The sequence below is a fragment of the Protopterus annectens genome, chromosome 8.part0 (assembly GCF_019279795.1).
Source record: "Protopterus annectens isolate FY-2018-M chromosome 8.part0, PAN1.0, whole genome shotgun sequence".
Taxonomy (NCBI): Eukaryota; Metazoa; Chordata; order Ceratodontiformes; family Protopteridae; genus Protopterus; species Protopterus annectens.
Genome location: NC_056741.1, coordinates 1,333,058,689 through 1,333,075,267, shown reverse-complemented (window position 1 = coordinate 1,333,075,267; position 16,579 = coordinate 1,333,058,689). Strand labels below are relative to the sequence as shown.

Sequence of the window (16,579 nt, the reverse complement as noted above, 5' to 3'; positions counted from 1 at the left end):
CAAGAGGCTCTAAAGACTCAAAACCATATTGCAGAGTATGTTCTCTCACCTGTTCAACAGCATGCAATAAATCCTGCATTTCTTTACAATCAGGAGCTTCTGAGCTAGCAAGCATTTTCTGTTTTAACTGAGCCATTAAATATTGTTGGTACTTAAGCATGTGAAACTCGCAAATTAAAGCTCTTACTGCTAAAGTTGCAGACGTGTATACTTTCTTCCCCCATCTATCCAAAGCTCTGGAATCTCTGTTAGAGGGTACTGGATTTTTTGCAATGGAAGCCTTAACCCCTTTTGGACCCTGGGAAATAGTTTCTGGATCAGCAGAAGGGTTTTTGTAAAGTAACATGTGAGAGTCAGGGACTGTATAATACCTATCTGGCTTGGCTGGAGCAGGGGGCAAAGAGTCAGGAGATAAGCTGTATTCAGAGAACACATCATCCACAATGTCTAGCACAGGCGGAATAGTCAGGGGCCTGTGCTGAGGCAATAAGAGGAAAAACCCAAGTCTTTTCTTGGATTCTGAGTAATCCTGACTTTCCCAATGGAAATGTTCCCTCATGGTATGTAAAGTTTCCCCAAAAGAATAATCCTCAGGAGGAGAGGCTGAAGGGATAGATTCCTCAGCATCAGAATCTTCACAGGGGGGTAAAGAGTATCCCCGGTCTGAAGAGGAATCAGAGGAAATGGAAACCTGATCAGAGGAGTCATAGTCTGTATCCTGCCTAGGCCTTTTCTCAGGAGGGGGATGGGAACCCCTGATTAGAGTAATGAGGTCTTCGGCCATTGTAAGCATCTGTTTCTTAGGCATGGAGGACTGTCCAGGAGAATGCTATACTTGTTTCTTTGTCTTTAATAGTACCTTTGTCTTGGCTGTTGTTTTAATGGTAAGTTGTGAAGGTCTAAAAACACCCTCAGAAGCCGATGCCTGCTCGGCGGCTCCAGACCCATCTGAGGGATTAGTTTCCATAGGCCCAATACCTTGAGTTTCCAGAGACCTAGATGTCTCCATGTGGGAGTCGGAAGCGGCCTGTGGCTCTGAGGTAGCGGGTGTCAGGGGCTGCGAAAGCGCCTCACTGAGAACTGGCGACTGGCCTAGAAGAGGTTTCGTCATCGGTTTTGGACCTCAGATGCCTGTTTTTATCCTTGTCTTTGCATTTTTTCGGTATTGAGGTCATCGGCTGATCCGACGGCATGGTATATTTGAACCTTCGGCCAAAGAAGGGTAAAGCAAAATCAAAACGTCTTTTTATAGTACGTTTGTTGAATCTAGCACAAAACCGACAACTAGTGACGTCGTGATCAGGGCTTAGGCATGGAATACAGTAAGAGTGGAAGACCTTATGAGGTATTTGCTTCCCACAAGAAATGCAATTATTCACTTTTTCTGACATCAGTCAGAGGCAAGAAAAAGGTTTCTCCAACAGGGTACTTAGCTTTATTGAAGACTTCACATTTGAAATTCGACTTCGAAAATCTCAGGAGTCGGCCGACCGGCACTTGCGAACTGCTTCTGCTTCAGGCACCACGTGGCAAGAAAGACTGAAGAAAATGCCGTTGGATGAATATTATATACCCCTGGCGCACTGACGTCAGTGAAGAAGCGACAGCAACTGACGCTGGACCAAGACTTTGGAACTCTGGCCAACTGCAGGACCACCTGATGGCAGGATAACCCAAGTGTGATGACTGCAGCAGTGTAACACCATGAACATGCAAAAATATACCGACGCTTAATAGTGCGTTGGTTAAATTTAGCACAAAACCAACAGCAAGGCACGTTGTGATCAGGGCCTAGGCAAGGAATACAGTACAAATGAAAATCCTTATGAGGTATTTGCTTCCCATAAGTAATGCAATTGTTAACTTTTACTGAAATCGGTAAGGAGCAAGAAAAAGTTTCCCCAATGAGGTACTTAGCTTTAGTTTGAAGACTTCGGTTCTGAAACTCGAAAACGAAAATTTCAGGTGTCGGCCGACTGGCACTTGAAAAATGCTTCTGCTTCGGGCACCGTGCGGCAAGAAAGACTGATTAAAATGGGGTCGGCTGCATGTTTTATACCCCTGATGACCTGACGTCATGGAAGAGGAGACAGCAACTGACGCAGGACCCAAGACTTTGTTATTCAGGCCGACTGAGGTCAACCTGACAGCAGATTACCCAAATGTAATGACTGCAACAGTGAAACACGAACATCAAATGGTAAGTCTAAGAAGTATAACCAACAAAAGACAATGTCATAACATGTAACGGGAAAATTTTGACTAGGAAGGATTATGATTTTACCATTTTTAATTACAGTCATTTGACAACTGATCAGAATTATTTCACTTTGTTTGAGAAATGCTTTAAGTGTATACCTAGTAATAAGGACAGAAGTTTCTGAAATAATTTTAGATTTGAAATTAATTACATACTAGGAAATTGAACTTAGCGGTTATAAATAAGAATTCAAGTTTGACAAATAATTCAAATCCCACACAGAGAAAAGCCTTTATAATCCCCCTTTAAATAAACTGGTTATGTTGTTTGAGAAAGCATGTGAAAAGTACATCTATTCTTCATTTAACAAAACTAGATTCAGGCACTTCAATTTATCACAAGATGAGCATAATCTATTAAGGAAACTAACTAAGGGCAAAGGTATAAAGATAATGAAACCAGATAAAGGGGAAAGGGAAGGTTATAGCTAACCAGACTGACTATGAGAGTACCACCTTTGATATGACATGACTCCAAGTATAGAGTTACATCTAAAAATAAAATTAATATTACATAATATTTTACTGAATGCCTTAATGCACGGTGTGATAATGTTGGATTTCTGGCCATTTTCTGTTGAATAAACTACCATTAATTCCAGCTCTATTTGGGATACCTAAAACACATAAGGACATTCAAAACCTTCCAAACAGGCTTACTGTTTCTGCACAACAGTCAAAGACATAGCTGCTGCTAGCTATTTACATTGACAGGAAGTTGAAAAATATTTAAAACAAATACCCACACATTAAAAGACCCATATGAATTTTTTTTACAGAAATTAACACCTGAACATTGTAAGAACAATATTAGTTTTCTTACGGTTGATGTTGATTTATTTACCAGTTTCCTACATGACGTGGGTCTTGAATATTTTCCTGGAGCACTTTTGGAGATGGGTGGCTTGGATGTGAAATAAATAAAGTTTACAATGGAACTCATGAAAATTGTTCTAAAGAGCAACTTCACATTTTTCAAGGGTGAATTTTATAGACAGAGTAAGGGAGTAACAATGGGGGTGGCATGTCTCCCCATATATATGCTAACCTGGTCATGCTCACGTGGGAGAGATTATTTTGAATTCATCCTATAGTTCACACTCAAATGTTTATAGCAGATTTTTAGACATACTCATTACAAGAGAAAATGAAACAGTTGAGATCAATGAATTTCTCAAATATAAAATAGAGACTACAACTTTTTTAAGATTTACCCATTAACAGAGGTTTGAATCCAAACCTTCGATGTTAAGTTAGATGTTGTGAACAATTTGCTTCTATTTATAGAAAAGATGCATCTCCAATTCCTATCATCATAATAAAAGTTACCACCTCTGGCACTGTAAAAAGAATGTAGTTAAGGGACAGTTTATACAAGCAGTGAAAATGGTGTCACATGAAAAGTTGTTTGGAACAGAGATTTACAGAATAAGAAGTTATGTACCTACCATAACGTTCCATGTTAGTTGTCTTCTTCTCGCCTTCTTTCTTGCTGGTTGGGTTCGGAGCCGATCCTTGGCTCCGACTCAGCCATCTTCAAAAGCTCGAGAGCTACTTACTGGCTCGAGGCCCCCCTATATCCCATGATGCCTGGCGCTAGATACCCAGATCTCGTTTGGTAAGTCTAACTGCAGACATAATAATAATAATAATAATAATAACACAGGAATCCTGTCCTAGAATGCATAAATCCTAGTGGAGAGACTACTAGTCAGAAGGAATAGCCAGAGAAGACTCAGTGAGAAAAACATAAGGAACTCTTCTCAGTCTACTAGGATAGGGGGATGGAGGGTGGGACGCAAGAAAGAAGGCGAGAAGAAGACAACTAACATGGAACGTTATGGTAGGTACATCATTTCTTAATGTTAAGTTGTCTATCTCGCCTTCATTCTTGCTGGTTGGGACAGCGTCCCTAGCACCTCAATCCTGGGTGGCTCATCGGAACAGACTCTTCAGAACAGTGGAACCAAACTCAGCTCTGCTCCTGGAGACCATGTCCAGCTTATAATGTGAAATAAAGGTATGAGGATTGCCCCATGTAGCTGCTGCACAAATAGTTTCCATTGGCAATCTTGCCTGAAAAGCCACTGAAGTAGCTAGAGCTCTAGTGGAGTGACCTTTTGGTTTAGCAGGAAGCTCTTTATTCCTTAGCTGATATATAAATGTAATAATAGATGTCAACCACCTAGATAAGGTTACTTTCGAAACTGGTATACCTTGTTTACCCTCAGCATAGGACAGGAACAGCTGGTCTGATTTTCTTATTTGCTTAGTTCTATGCAAGTAAAAGCGTAACTGTCTATGAACATCCAACTGATGCAATTTGTATTCTGCCTTGTTGGAATAATTTGGAAAAAACACAGGCAGATCAATAGACTGATTCAAATTATTGTCAGAAGAAACCTTTGGAAGGAAGGAAAGATTAGTCCTGAGAGACACTCTGCCATTGTGGAAAACTAGATAAGGAGGGTGAACACAAAGAGCCTGAAGCTCAGAAACTCTTCTGGCTGAAGTAATTGCAACCAGAAGGGTTTTCCAAGAAAGAAACTTCAAAGAACAAGAAGCTGCCGGTTCAAAGGGGGCAGTATCAGGGAAGCTAAAATCAAATTTATTTCCCACGGAGGTGGGGGATCTCTCACTGGGGGCCTAAGTAAAGTAGTCCCTTTGAGAAAAGCTTTACAAAGCTTATGGGACATAATACTAGTATCCGATAGACCTGTATGAAAGTTTGAAATTGCAGCTAACTGAACTCTAATCATGGCAGAAGACGATCCAGCACGAAAAAGTTCCGCTAAAAATTCAAAAATATGGTGCACAGGGGCTGAGGAGGGATCTATATTCCTAGCCTCTGCCCAGAAAGAGGAACGTTTCCACTTACTAGCATAAGTCTTTCTAGTAGTAGACTTGTGCGATGATAAGATGATTTCACGCACCGAGTGGGAGATGTTCGGAAGCCTGGCTAAGGTCGGAAATGGAGCAACCAAGCAGTGAGCTGGAGAGATTGAAGGGATTGGTGCAGCCCGCCCGACTGATGGATCAGGAGGTCTGGAACTGGGTCCAGGGTTGCTCCAGAAGGTAATGATGCAGGAACAGGAACCAAATTTGTTGAGGCCAGTAAGGGGCAATGAGGATCATCTTGCATCCCAATGTGGTAGCTTTCTGTATTAATATGGGAATCAGGGGGAACGGAGGGAATGCATAAAGAAGTCCCTGAGGCCAATCGTGAACTACAGCGTCTCTGGGGGAGTGTCCGGGAAGAGGGAGGAGAGAGAAGAAATTGTTGCACTTGCTGTTGAAGGGGGTGGCAAAAAGGTCGCAGCAAGGCTGACCCCATTTGTGGAAGATTTGGTCTGCCACTGTCTGATTGAGAGAACACTTGGGAGGCATGAGAATTGCTCTGCTCAGCCTGTCCGCTATGACGTTGGACTTCCCAGGGATGTGCGCTGCTATCAGAAACCGTTGGGAAGAGATCGCCCACTGCCAGAGTCTGAGTGCTTCTCGACATAGGGGGGTAGGACCTGGTTCCACCCTGCTTGTTGATGTACCTCACTACCGACATATTGCCTGTTTGAATTGCAATGGTCCCGGTAGAAAGAGAGTTGTGAAGAGCTTGCAACGCCAAAAGCACGGCCCTCATCTCCAAGACATTGATATGCAGATGGTACTCGTGAGGCTGCCAGGTGCCTTGGACTGTTGTGCCCTGAAAATCCCCCCCCCCACACCCGATCAGGGAGGCATCCATGGTCACCGTAGCCACTGGAGGAGGAAGAGCAAATGGTCTGCCCTGGGGTACTGATGGGAAAACCATCCACCAAGCAAGTTGGTTTCTGCATGTCTGTGTGATCATTATTTTGTGAGACACTGGAAGTCGCTGGAAAGACCATTGGGTGAACAGCATCCACTGAAGAATCCTCATATGAAAACGAGCGAGGGGGACTAGTATGATAGCCGCTGCCATGAGACCCAAGGTCTTTAGGATGAATCTGGCTTGAATTGTTTTGCATCCTAATAAGACTTGGACATGTCGGCGAATGTCTAGCACTCTGTCTAATGGAAGTCTCACTGACATGTCCTTTGCATTTAAGTTTACGCCTATAAAGGTAATAGATTGACAAGGCAACAATGCAGACTTTTCAAAATGTATTGTGATGCCTAGTTTGGAGCAAGTTTGGATGGTGTAGTCTCTGGCTCGCAGCAGGTCATGCCTGGAGGTTGCAGTAAGGAGCTAGTCTAAATATGGAAACACCTGGAATCCTTGTCGTCTCAGGTGAGCGGTAACTACTGCCAAACATTTGGCGAACACCCTGGGGGCTGTGGTGAGACCAAAGGGCAGAGCTCTGAACTGATAATGACTGGCTCCCAGGCGGAAGCGGAGGAATCTTCTGGAGCATCTGTCCATTTTGATATGGTAGTACACGTCCTGAAGAACTATGGAGCACATCCAATTGCCCTGACCCAGAAAGGGTAAAATGGACTGTAGCGTGACCATCCGGAACTTAGTTCTTTGAACAGACCTGTTTAGTCTGCTGAGATCCAGAATGGGTCTCTAGTCCCCTGTCTTTTTTGGTACCAAAAAGAACCTAGAGTAAATTCCGGATCCTTGCTGGTCTGCCGGGACTGGCTGGATGGCTCTTTTTCTTATCAGTTTTGAAATTTCTTGAACTGCTTGATCCCTTAGATTGGGTGGAACATCTGGAAGGGATTTGTTGGGAACGTAGGGAGTGCGAAAGAAGGGGATTTTGTAGCCTTTGGATATGATAGACAGTACCCATTTGTCTTGTGTTATACTTTGCCAGGCTTTTGGGTACAGCGATAATCTTCCCCCGACTGCCTCCGAAGGTGGACAGCTGGGAAGCACCTCAGGGATGCTGGAAAGGCTTGTCAGAGAAAGATTCTCTTTGGCCCTGATTTTGCGGACCCCCCCTCTGCCCCGAGGGCAGCATCTACTGTTGTTCCCTCCTCTGACCCTGGAGGGGAACTCTCCACGTGTGTCAGGCACGGCTCCCTGGGGTTTCCGGAACCACATCTTCCCACTCTTCTGACCCTTGGGATATGGTCTTGAAGGAGTGGAAAAACGGACTCCCACAGCAGAGAAAGTCTTGCCTTCCTGCTCACACCTGGTAAGGGTATCCTTCACCTGTGGTCCAAAAAGAGCAGAACCATCAAAGGGGGTGTTGGTGAAAGATGCCCTGAAGGGTTCCGCAAAGTTACATAACTGCATCCAGGCATGCCTCCTCAAGGCCACGCCTGTGCCTGCGGCCCTACTCGCACCATCGTCTGCATAAGAGATGAGCCGCATGGAGGAGTTTACTACTGAATTAAGAGTCGCCAGCTGGGAAGCAACCTTAGCCTGGGCCCCCGCAGCTGATGGATCTTGAAGGGCATCTCCTAGCTCTTTAAGGAGATCCCTTTGAAGGCGGGTAAAGTGGCACAAGTAGTTCAGCGACCTCATGGAGAAGGTCGCTGATACAAACATCTGCTTCCCATATCTGTCCATCATCCTAGATTTCTTATTAGGGGGATGGACAGACGAAGAAGTTTCAGCCAACTCCTTTTTTGTGGCCGCTGCTACCACCATGGCATCAACAGGAACACCCTTAGTCAGAAATTGCTTGTCTTGTGGTGCAGTAATAAATTTCGTGGGTCTTCGGGGGGGGGGGGTTAGTTCCACTGTGTCTGGGGCTGACCACGCCTTCCGAGCCAACACAGACATCAGTGGATCGAAAGGCGGAGACACCCAGGAGGTGGAGGGTCGGGAAGGAAACGCATCCAGGAATACCGACTCATCCTCAGAAGGGTTAAGGGTAGTCCAGTTCCCCCTCTGCCTAATTATCTCAAGGATGTCTGAGAAAGAGACGTCCTCAGAGGGGGATCTCGGGGACCCTTCCGAATCCTCCAAGTCGGTATCTGAATTGACAGACTCAAGGGAGTCAACATGCTTCCTCTTGCATTTCCTCTTTCGAGGGGGCTCCTCTGAATGATCAGGGGAGGCCTCGGAAGAGGAAGATACACTCAATGTGGTGCCCTGGAGCGCTTGTTCCCCACGCTTGGGGTCTGGAGGAGGGGCAGAGGCAGACGCATGCACCATGGGGGGAGGAGCCGATGAGGCTGACCGTGGGGCTGACTCAGAGGCCAGCACACTCCTCATGACCTCAAAGGTGCCCCTTCCCGATACCGGAGAAGGCTCTGGCTCCAAAGAGATGGGGATCCTTCCTGCCACCGAGAGAGACGGCTCCAAGGCCGATGTAGGAGCCAAACTCACCTGTGCCGAAGCTCCGAGAGGGAGAACGGGGTCGGACAAGGGTCCAATGCCACTCGCCCCCACGGAGCCGACGAAGGAGTCCCGGCGCCCAGATCCCTCCAAGGATGGTACCATGGATGAGATCGGAGCCGGCGATGGGACCGAAAGGGTAGGTATCGGCGCTGACGGTTCCACGATCCAAGCCCCAGCAAGCTCCGGCTCCAAACTCAAGGGATGAGTCGAAGGAGGAACTACTGCAGAGACAGGCAGAGCCGAACCCTGATGAGGGGGGGGCTGGATAACATTTTAGCCAGGGCCTGCGATTTTAGGAGCCTGCTCACCACTCTCTCCAAATCATGGTCAGATAGTCTAGAAGACCGAGAAGAGTGGGATCGGTGACTTCGCTCCGACTATAACAGAGGCGACCCCGGAGCCGAGTGTATCAACTCTAGGGATGGAGACCTAGAGCGTTTTCGACTCCCTGACGGTTCCGACACCAGAGTCGGGGCCGACTGGGAGATAGGTACTTCGGTTCCAGTTGGAACCGAAGTTGAAGCAGATGCCACACCAGATGACGGCTCCGAACTGGGAGCCGGCAGCTTTCTTGGCTTAGAGGGTTTCACTGACTGAACCTTAGCCAGTGACCCTTCAGGTTTGAGCAAACCCCTAAGCATTGGCTTATTCCTATGCTCCTGCAGGACTCTTGGACTAAAGGCGTAACACACCAAACAAGAGTCCTGCAGGTGTAGGGTGCCCAAACAGTAGACACAAGAAGTGTGACCATCTGTCATCTGTCATTATGACATCACCCGGCACAAAATGTCCTCTTTCCATTCCTGCTACCTGCTTTAGGCAGATTTACTATGCTTTTCTGTAAAAGAACAAAAAAAAAGCATAGTAAATCAGCCAATTTACAAACTCTTGATAGTCTGTTTCCTTTCTGAAACAGAATACTGGAGTTTGTACAGTGTTTTCCGGACTACTGGAGAATCAGTTTGATTTCTGGATAGTACGGAAAAAAACTGAGGGGTGGCAACCCTGATGGTGGGGAACACCACCAGTAAAAATTAAATACCAATGCCATTAGGATTGGCCATAGAGAGGAGAGGTAGAAAGATGGAGATAGTCAGGAGGCTCGAGGGAGGGAAGCCAAGACTGCAACAGTGAATACACTCCAACATCTACATTTATGGCAAATGTACACAACTGTACTATGTTCTTCGTGTTTTGCTGTTGCAGTCATCACAGTTGGGTTGATTCCCAAAGCTGAGGAAGGGTGGAGACAGTCAAGAAGTGTTAGGGCTGGCTAGTAGGCCCTGCAAGACTGCTGTAGCAAATCCAGCTCTGGATTTAGAAAAGATTGATAAGTGGTAATGCTTGGTGAAGGTGTGTACAGAACTCCAGGTTGCAGCTTCCAGAATGTCCCTGGTAGGGACTCCACTGAGAAATGCTGTAGAGGTAGAAGTAGCCTAGTGGAACTCCCTGTGGGGTAGGTTTTCCATGGTGCTTGTAGCAGAAATGGATGCAGTGTGCTATCCATTTGGAAATAGTTTGTTTTGAAATGGCCTTACCCTCTGCCCCTGTACCAAAGCTGACTAGCAGCTGTTCTGATTTTCTGAAAGGTTTAGTCCTGTCAAGGTAGAACCTGAACTGTCTGTCATGTCCAAGGAGTGCAGGATCCGTTCTCCTTTATTCTGAGGGTTAGAGAAGGTTGGTAAATGGATGGATTGGTTTAGAGCCACACTGGACACCACCTTAGGCATAAAAGATGGGTTAGTCCTGAGGGAAACCCTGTCAGCATGGAAAATAATGAAGGGTTCCACAGTCATTAGTACCTGTAACTCAGACACTCTTCTTGCTGAAGTTACAGCTAAAAGCAAAGCTGTTTTCCAAGAGAGGAATTTTTACTCTCCTGAAGCTGCAGGTTCAAAAGAGGGAAGCGTGAGCTTTTCCAGTACAAAGTTAAGGTCACAGGCAGGGGTGGGTGCTCTCCTAAGTTGTTAGCCCCTCTCAGGAACTGTTTGATGAGAGGGCGAGAAAATAGAGGTGGCTTAGTATTATAATGAGCTGAGATGGCAGAGGCATGAATCTTAATGGAGGAGAAGGATAGGCCTCTGTGGAGAAGCTCTGCTAGGTAATCCATGATTAGAGGTAAGGAGGGCACTGCTGTGTCCTTCCCTTGAGACTGATTCAAAGAACAATAACTTTTCCACTTTTCAGCTAGGATTTCCTAGTACTAGGCCTTCTGGCTTCAAGAGTGACGTCCAGCACCTGTTTGCTGACGGTTGCTGGTGGTGTACTCAAGGGATAAGCCAGGCTGCAAGGTTTAGGGATTGCAGTTGTGGATGCAAAATCTGTCCCTCCTGCTGTGACAGCAGGGTAGGAGTCTGGTGAAGGTGCCAGGGTGGCACTGTTGTCAGACTGCACAAAGAGAGGGTACCAGTGCTGGCGTGGCCAGTCTGGGGCAATAAGAATTGTCCTTGGTCTGTCCCGTTTTATCTTTGAGTTGTACTTTTGAGAGAAGGGGCAGAGGGAGAAAGGCATAAATTGAGAGGTTTTCCCATTGAAAAGATAGGGCATCCAACTTCCAGGCCCTGCTGTGAGGGTTCTTGGTGCAGAATTTGCTCAACTGGTGGTTCTCAGGGAAGGCAAATAGGTCCACCCCCCGGTGTCCCCCACCCTCTGGATCAGAAGGATGAAAGTGTTGGGCTCCAATTTCCACTCGTGTGGGTCTAGGAGATTTCTGCTTAAGTCATCTGCCAGTGAATTTTGTTTGCCTGGCAGGAATTGTGCTTGTAGATGCACTTGGTTGCTCAAGGCTGTGTTCCACAGGGCCATGGCTAACCTGCAGAGTGGGGTAAGAATGGGTTCCCCCTGCTTGTTTATGTACCACATAACTGTGGTGTTGTCTGTTTTTATAAGCAGCTGTCCTGGAAGGATTAGGTATTTGAAGGCTGTCAGAGAATTCTGTACAGCTAGCATCTTAGGTTCATAGGTTGGTACTAGGCTATCGGCCCTAGGGCCTATACAAGCCTAGCCATAACAATTCCCTGGAAATTTCTTCCCACAATATTTACTTCCCTGGACCCCTGTCCAGCAGGGCGACTGATGTGATCCCCGGGGTGAATTTCCTATCTCCCATCCAATCGTCAAGGTTCCTTTTGAAGAGGGCCAAGGAGGCGCTCTGCTTGACATGTATGGCCAGTCTATTCCAGAGTATGGGGAATCTATGGGTCAGGAACCTATCCCTCCAGCATGTTTTGTTCATTGTGATGGCAAGGTTTAGATCCCTGGAGCGTGTGGCTCTGAGGGATTGGGATTTCTTTAAGTGGAGCATGGCCAACAGCTCAGGGTTTGACATGGCCTTGTATGTTAAGCTGAGATTGCCTCTGAGTAGATGACATGCCACAGAGTATTAGCTGGAGTTTTTTTTTTAGACTGTCAGCATAGGGCATCTGCTTTAAGTCTGTGATTCTTTTAGTGACGTATTTCTGTGGCCTTTCCAGCTGTTGCAGATGTCTTGTGAGGTACATACCAAACAGAGCGTTGTACTCTATAATGGGTCTAATGAGGGATGAGTACAGTGGGACAATGACCTCCTTTTTTTCTGGATGTAAAGCCCTTAGTGATGAGGTGTGCCACATAAAAGGATTTCCTGACTGTTGTGGCGATGTGGTTATCGAAGGTGAGACCACTGTCCACCTGTGTCCCTAAGTCTCTTATCACACTTTCAGTGTTTAGTGTACTGCCACCTATGTGGTAATTCATGGGTCCGTGGTTTTTCCCAAAGGGGATAACTATACATTTCTTGGAATTAAGCTTGAGCCCATGGCTCTGGCACCAAGCATCTGTTTCTGTAAGGCCCTTTTGTAGAATATCCACATCATTTGGGGATTCAATAATGGATCTGCGAACTTTGTTAGCCAGAGTCCCTTAGAGTGGGCCTGTACTTCAGAGATGTAGATGCCAAACAAGAGCGGTCCCAGGACTGTACCCTGAGGTACTCCACTTGTCAACTGTCTGGAGCTGGATTTGGAGTCGGCTACTTTTACAGTCTGGGTTATGTCAGTAAGCCAGTTGGCAACCCATCGAGTGATGTAGGGATTTAAGCCCAGCTTAGTAAGTTTATCTATGATTCCAGAGTGGGAGATGGTGTTGAAGGCCTTGGCGAGGTCCAGATAGGCTGTGTGGACTGCCCTACTCTCGTCCACAGCTCTGGAGACTGATTCAAAGAAGTCAATCAGGTTCAGGAGACAAGATCGGCCCTTTACAAACCCGAACTGGGTGGGATCCAGTGGTTGAAGTTTGCCAATGTCTTTGTTTATAAGTTCCATGATAATGCGTTCCATGCCCTTGCAGATCAGGCTCGTCAGACTGATGGACAGTAGTCCCCAGGATCCAAGGTGGATCCCCCCTTGTGGAGTGGGATAACTACAGCTGTGTGCCACTCAGTGGGCATGAAGCCTGAGGTGAGGCTATGATTAAACATGACACTTAGATGAGGGGCCAGTTCATTTTGTAGTTCATGTAGTACACAGCCCAGGATGACATCTGGTCCCATGGATGCTGTATTTTTAGCTTTGGAGAGTGCAGTTTTCTAGCTGTGTGGCAGTGATTACTGGAATTTGGCAATCTTTTGGTATTGAGATGGGCCCTTTAGGGGGTGAAGTTGGCATTAAATCGCTCTGCCAGGATACTGGCAATATCCTTGGGATCAGTATATTTAATGCCATTCTGTTGTAGCTCAGAGCATATCTGAGCATTGCCATTTATATTCTTGACATAACTATAACATGCCTTGTGGGTGTCTTTGGAATCTTTGGCAATTTCATTTTTGTAACTAGCACTGGAGGATTTTATGAGGGATCTCGGTTTCTTACTGAGGCTGGTAAGGGAGTTTTTTTTGCATCCCGGGATTTTCCTCTTTTCTGCAACAGTTTCTTTCTTCTTTGATTGATGTGCAGGAGAATCGGGGCTGGGCTCTAGTGGCCCTGAATGCATTTGCCTGCCATGTGAGTCTCCCATGCATAGTCCGATGTGCCTGTTGTCAGGGTTTGGGCAGCGAGGGGTTGAGTGAAAAGCAGTCCCTTGTTGTGGTTACATGCTTCTGCCCACCAAAGGAACTCTGCCCTTAGACAAGGTATGATTGGAATGACTGTTTCCAGGTCCTGAGAATACTGGCACAAAAGACTTTTTAAGTATCACTGAAGTTTCCTCATATGCAGTCTTGCATATGGAATTAGCAGAATACATGAGGCCATGAACCTTAGGGCTTACAGTATTTTTCTTGCAGATAGCTGGGTTCTGGTAGCCATTTGTTTGAAGTGGTTTGTCAGAAAGACCTGTTTTTCTGAAGTGAGAAATTCCATCTGGGAAGTTGCATCCAAGCTTGCTCCTACGAATACAATCTTTTGACTGAGTACCAGTTGCGATTTCTTTTCGATGGTGTACCCCAATGAAGTGAGAAGGCTTTTTACAAATGCCAGGTGCTGAAGTAGCAATTCCCGACTGTCCACCTGAATCAGGCAGTCATTCAAGTATGGGAAAATGTGGATATTTATCTGCCTGCAGTATACAATGGCTGGAGCCAGGCACCTTGTGAATACTCTGGGTGCAGTAGATAAGCCAAAGGGAAGTGCAGAGAACTGACAGTGTACAGAGCCTGCCCTGAAGTGTAGATATTTTCTGCATGACTCCCTTATGGGGATGGCAGATAAGCTTCTTTTAAGTCTAGAGTGACTAACCAGGCATCATTGGCTAGCATAGGGAGAAGCTGTTGCAGGGTAAGCATCTTGAATTTTAGGACAACCAGAAAGGTGTTGCGATTTGATAGATCCAGGACTGGGTGCCAACAGCCCTCTTTTCTGGACACCAGGAAAAGTCTGGAGTAGAAACCCTGCCCTCTTTGTTCTACTGGAACAGGTTGAATAGCTCTGATATTGAGCAAAAGTACTTGCTTTTCAGACGCTGCCCACTGGTTCGGAGGCAGGTCTGAAAACCCACTTGGTGTTGGCAGTGTATGGAAGTAGAATATATACCCCTGTGATACAATGTTTAGGACCCATCAGTCCTGAGTAATGGACATCCAGTTTTTTGCATGAAGGGCAAGTTTTCCTCCTAAGGGCACAAGTAATTGGGTAGAGCTGGGAAGGATAACTGAAAAGTCACTGTGAACTTTTTCCATAAGGGGGTGGCTTACCACTCCCTGTTTTTGAGGTGGGGGCACTCCATTGTTTAGATCTCTGCATACCCTGACACTGTAGCCTGGGTGGCCTGTTTCCCATGGATTTGGTCTGAGAAGGCCTGGAAGAGGCTGGAAAGGACCAGTTTTTAGAAGGCCAATACCTACTGAATCTAGATGGTTGCACTTGTAAGAATTCTTTAACAGTTTGCATAGATTTAGCTTTTTCTTCCATCTTTTTAAGAACCTCATCTGCTTTGGTGCCAAATGAACAGTCCTTATTTAAAGGTGTGTCTAGTAATTTGGATTTGACATAATCTGGCAAGGTTTGTTCCTTCAACCAAGCATGCCTTCTCAGTAGAGACCCAATGACTGCAGCCCGGCAAGATGGTTCTAGGGCATCAAAGCCACACTGCAAATTATGTTTACTAACTTGGTTTGCAGAATGGATTAGCTGTTGTAAATCTTTATTTTCTGCACAATCTGGAAGCAACAACATTTTTTGTTTAATTAGTTTCATAATATGCTGCTCGTACTTCAACATGTGAAACTGGCAATTCAAAGCCCTGATGGGAAGAGTTGCAGAAGTATATACCTTCTTACCACATCTGTATAAAGCTCTATAATCCCTGTCCGAAGGGGTAGGGTTTTTGGCTGTGGTAGCCTTAACACCTTTAGGTCCCTGGGAAATGGTCTCTGGATCCGCAGTAGGATTCTTGAAGAGAAATTTGTGAGAATTGGGTACTCTGTAGTACCGCTCAGGTTTCCTAGGGGCCGGGGGTAAAGTATCTGGAGTTGACTGGATTCCTAAAAAACATCATCTACAACATCCAGGACAGAGGGTATAGCTAGAGGCCTGAGCTGAGGCAACTCTAAAAATTCTCTGAGTCTCTTTTTGGACTGATGGTAGTCCTGGCATTCCCAGAGGAAGTGCTCTCAAAGTATGCAAGGTTTCACCAAAAGAAAAGTCCTCTGGAGGGGAGGCAGAGGGAATGGATTCCTCTGCATCTGCATCCTCATAGGTGGATAAAGGCATGTCCTGATAATCATAAGGGTCAGAGTCATCGGACTTCTGGTCTGTAGAATCAGAATAAAACTCAGTTCTTTGTCTCTTAGCAGGGGAAGGCTGGCTTCCCCTAATTAGGGTAATAAGGTCCTTCAGCCATTCTAAGCATTTATTTTTGTGGCAAGGAAGTTTGAGTATGTGCTTTGGTTGTCGGTTTTCTAGGAGTAGTGCGTACTCTGGGCCTCAGAAACCCGGTAGTTTTAGCTAAAAACGAAGTTTTCGGTTTAATTCGAACATCGGTAGATCGGAATACATCCTCACAAGCCGGTGCTTGCACAGCGGCTCTAGACCCATCCAAGGTAGAGACATCCACAGGTTCCATAGTCGAAGAAGCATCTCGCAGCATACCGGACTCCGAATGGGTCTCAGCAGAGACCTGCGAATCTGTAGAAGCGGGTATAAGGGGCTGCAAAGACGCCTGAGTACCGGTGAACTGGTGACTAGCTTAACGGAAGGGTTGACGGCAGTTTTGAACCCATGTGGTCTGCCTCTGTCGTTATGTTTTTTCGGAAGATCGGTAGTCGGATGGCTTATCAAAGCCATTTTGGAATACGGAGAACAAAAGTGAAAGAATTTAGCTACAAAGACAGCCCGATGATGAATAGTTCTGGCGTTAAACAAGGCACAAAACCAACGGCGAGGGACGTCATTGTCTGGGCCTAAACAGGTGACCCAGTAAGAATGAAAATCTCTGTGAGGTATTTGCTTTCCACAGGCAAGACAATTGCTAACTTTTTCTGACATCGGTTAGAGCAAGAAAAAAGGATCCCCAACGGGGTACTTGGCTTTAGAAGACTTCAGGATTACAAACTTGAAAAACCAAAATTTCAGG

At 46.0% G+C, this 16,579-nt stretch overlaps 1 protein-coding gene across 1 annotated transcript in view; it reads right to left on the bottom strand.

Moving 5' to 3' along the window:
* Positions 1-16,579, bottom strand: part of SMURF2 (SMAD specific E3 ubiquitin protein ligase 2) — a gene marked incomplete in the record, with an annotated part of 2,869,016 nt that overhangs the window by 1,575,769 nt on the left and 1,276,668 nt on the right.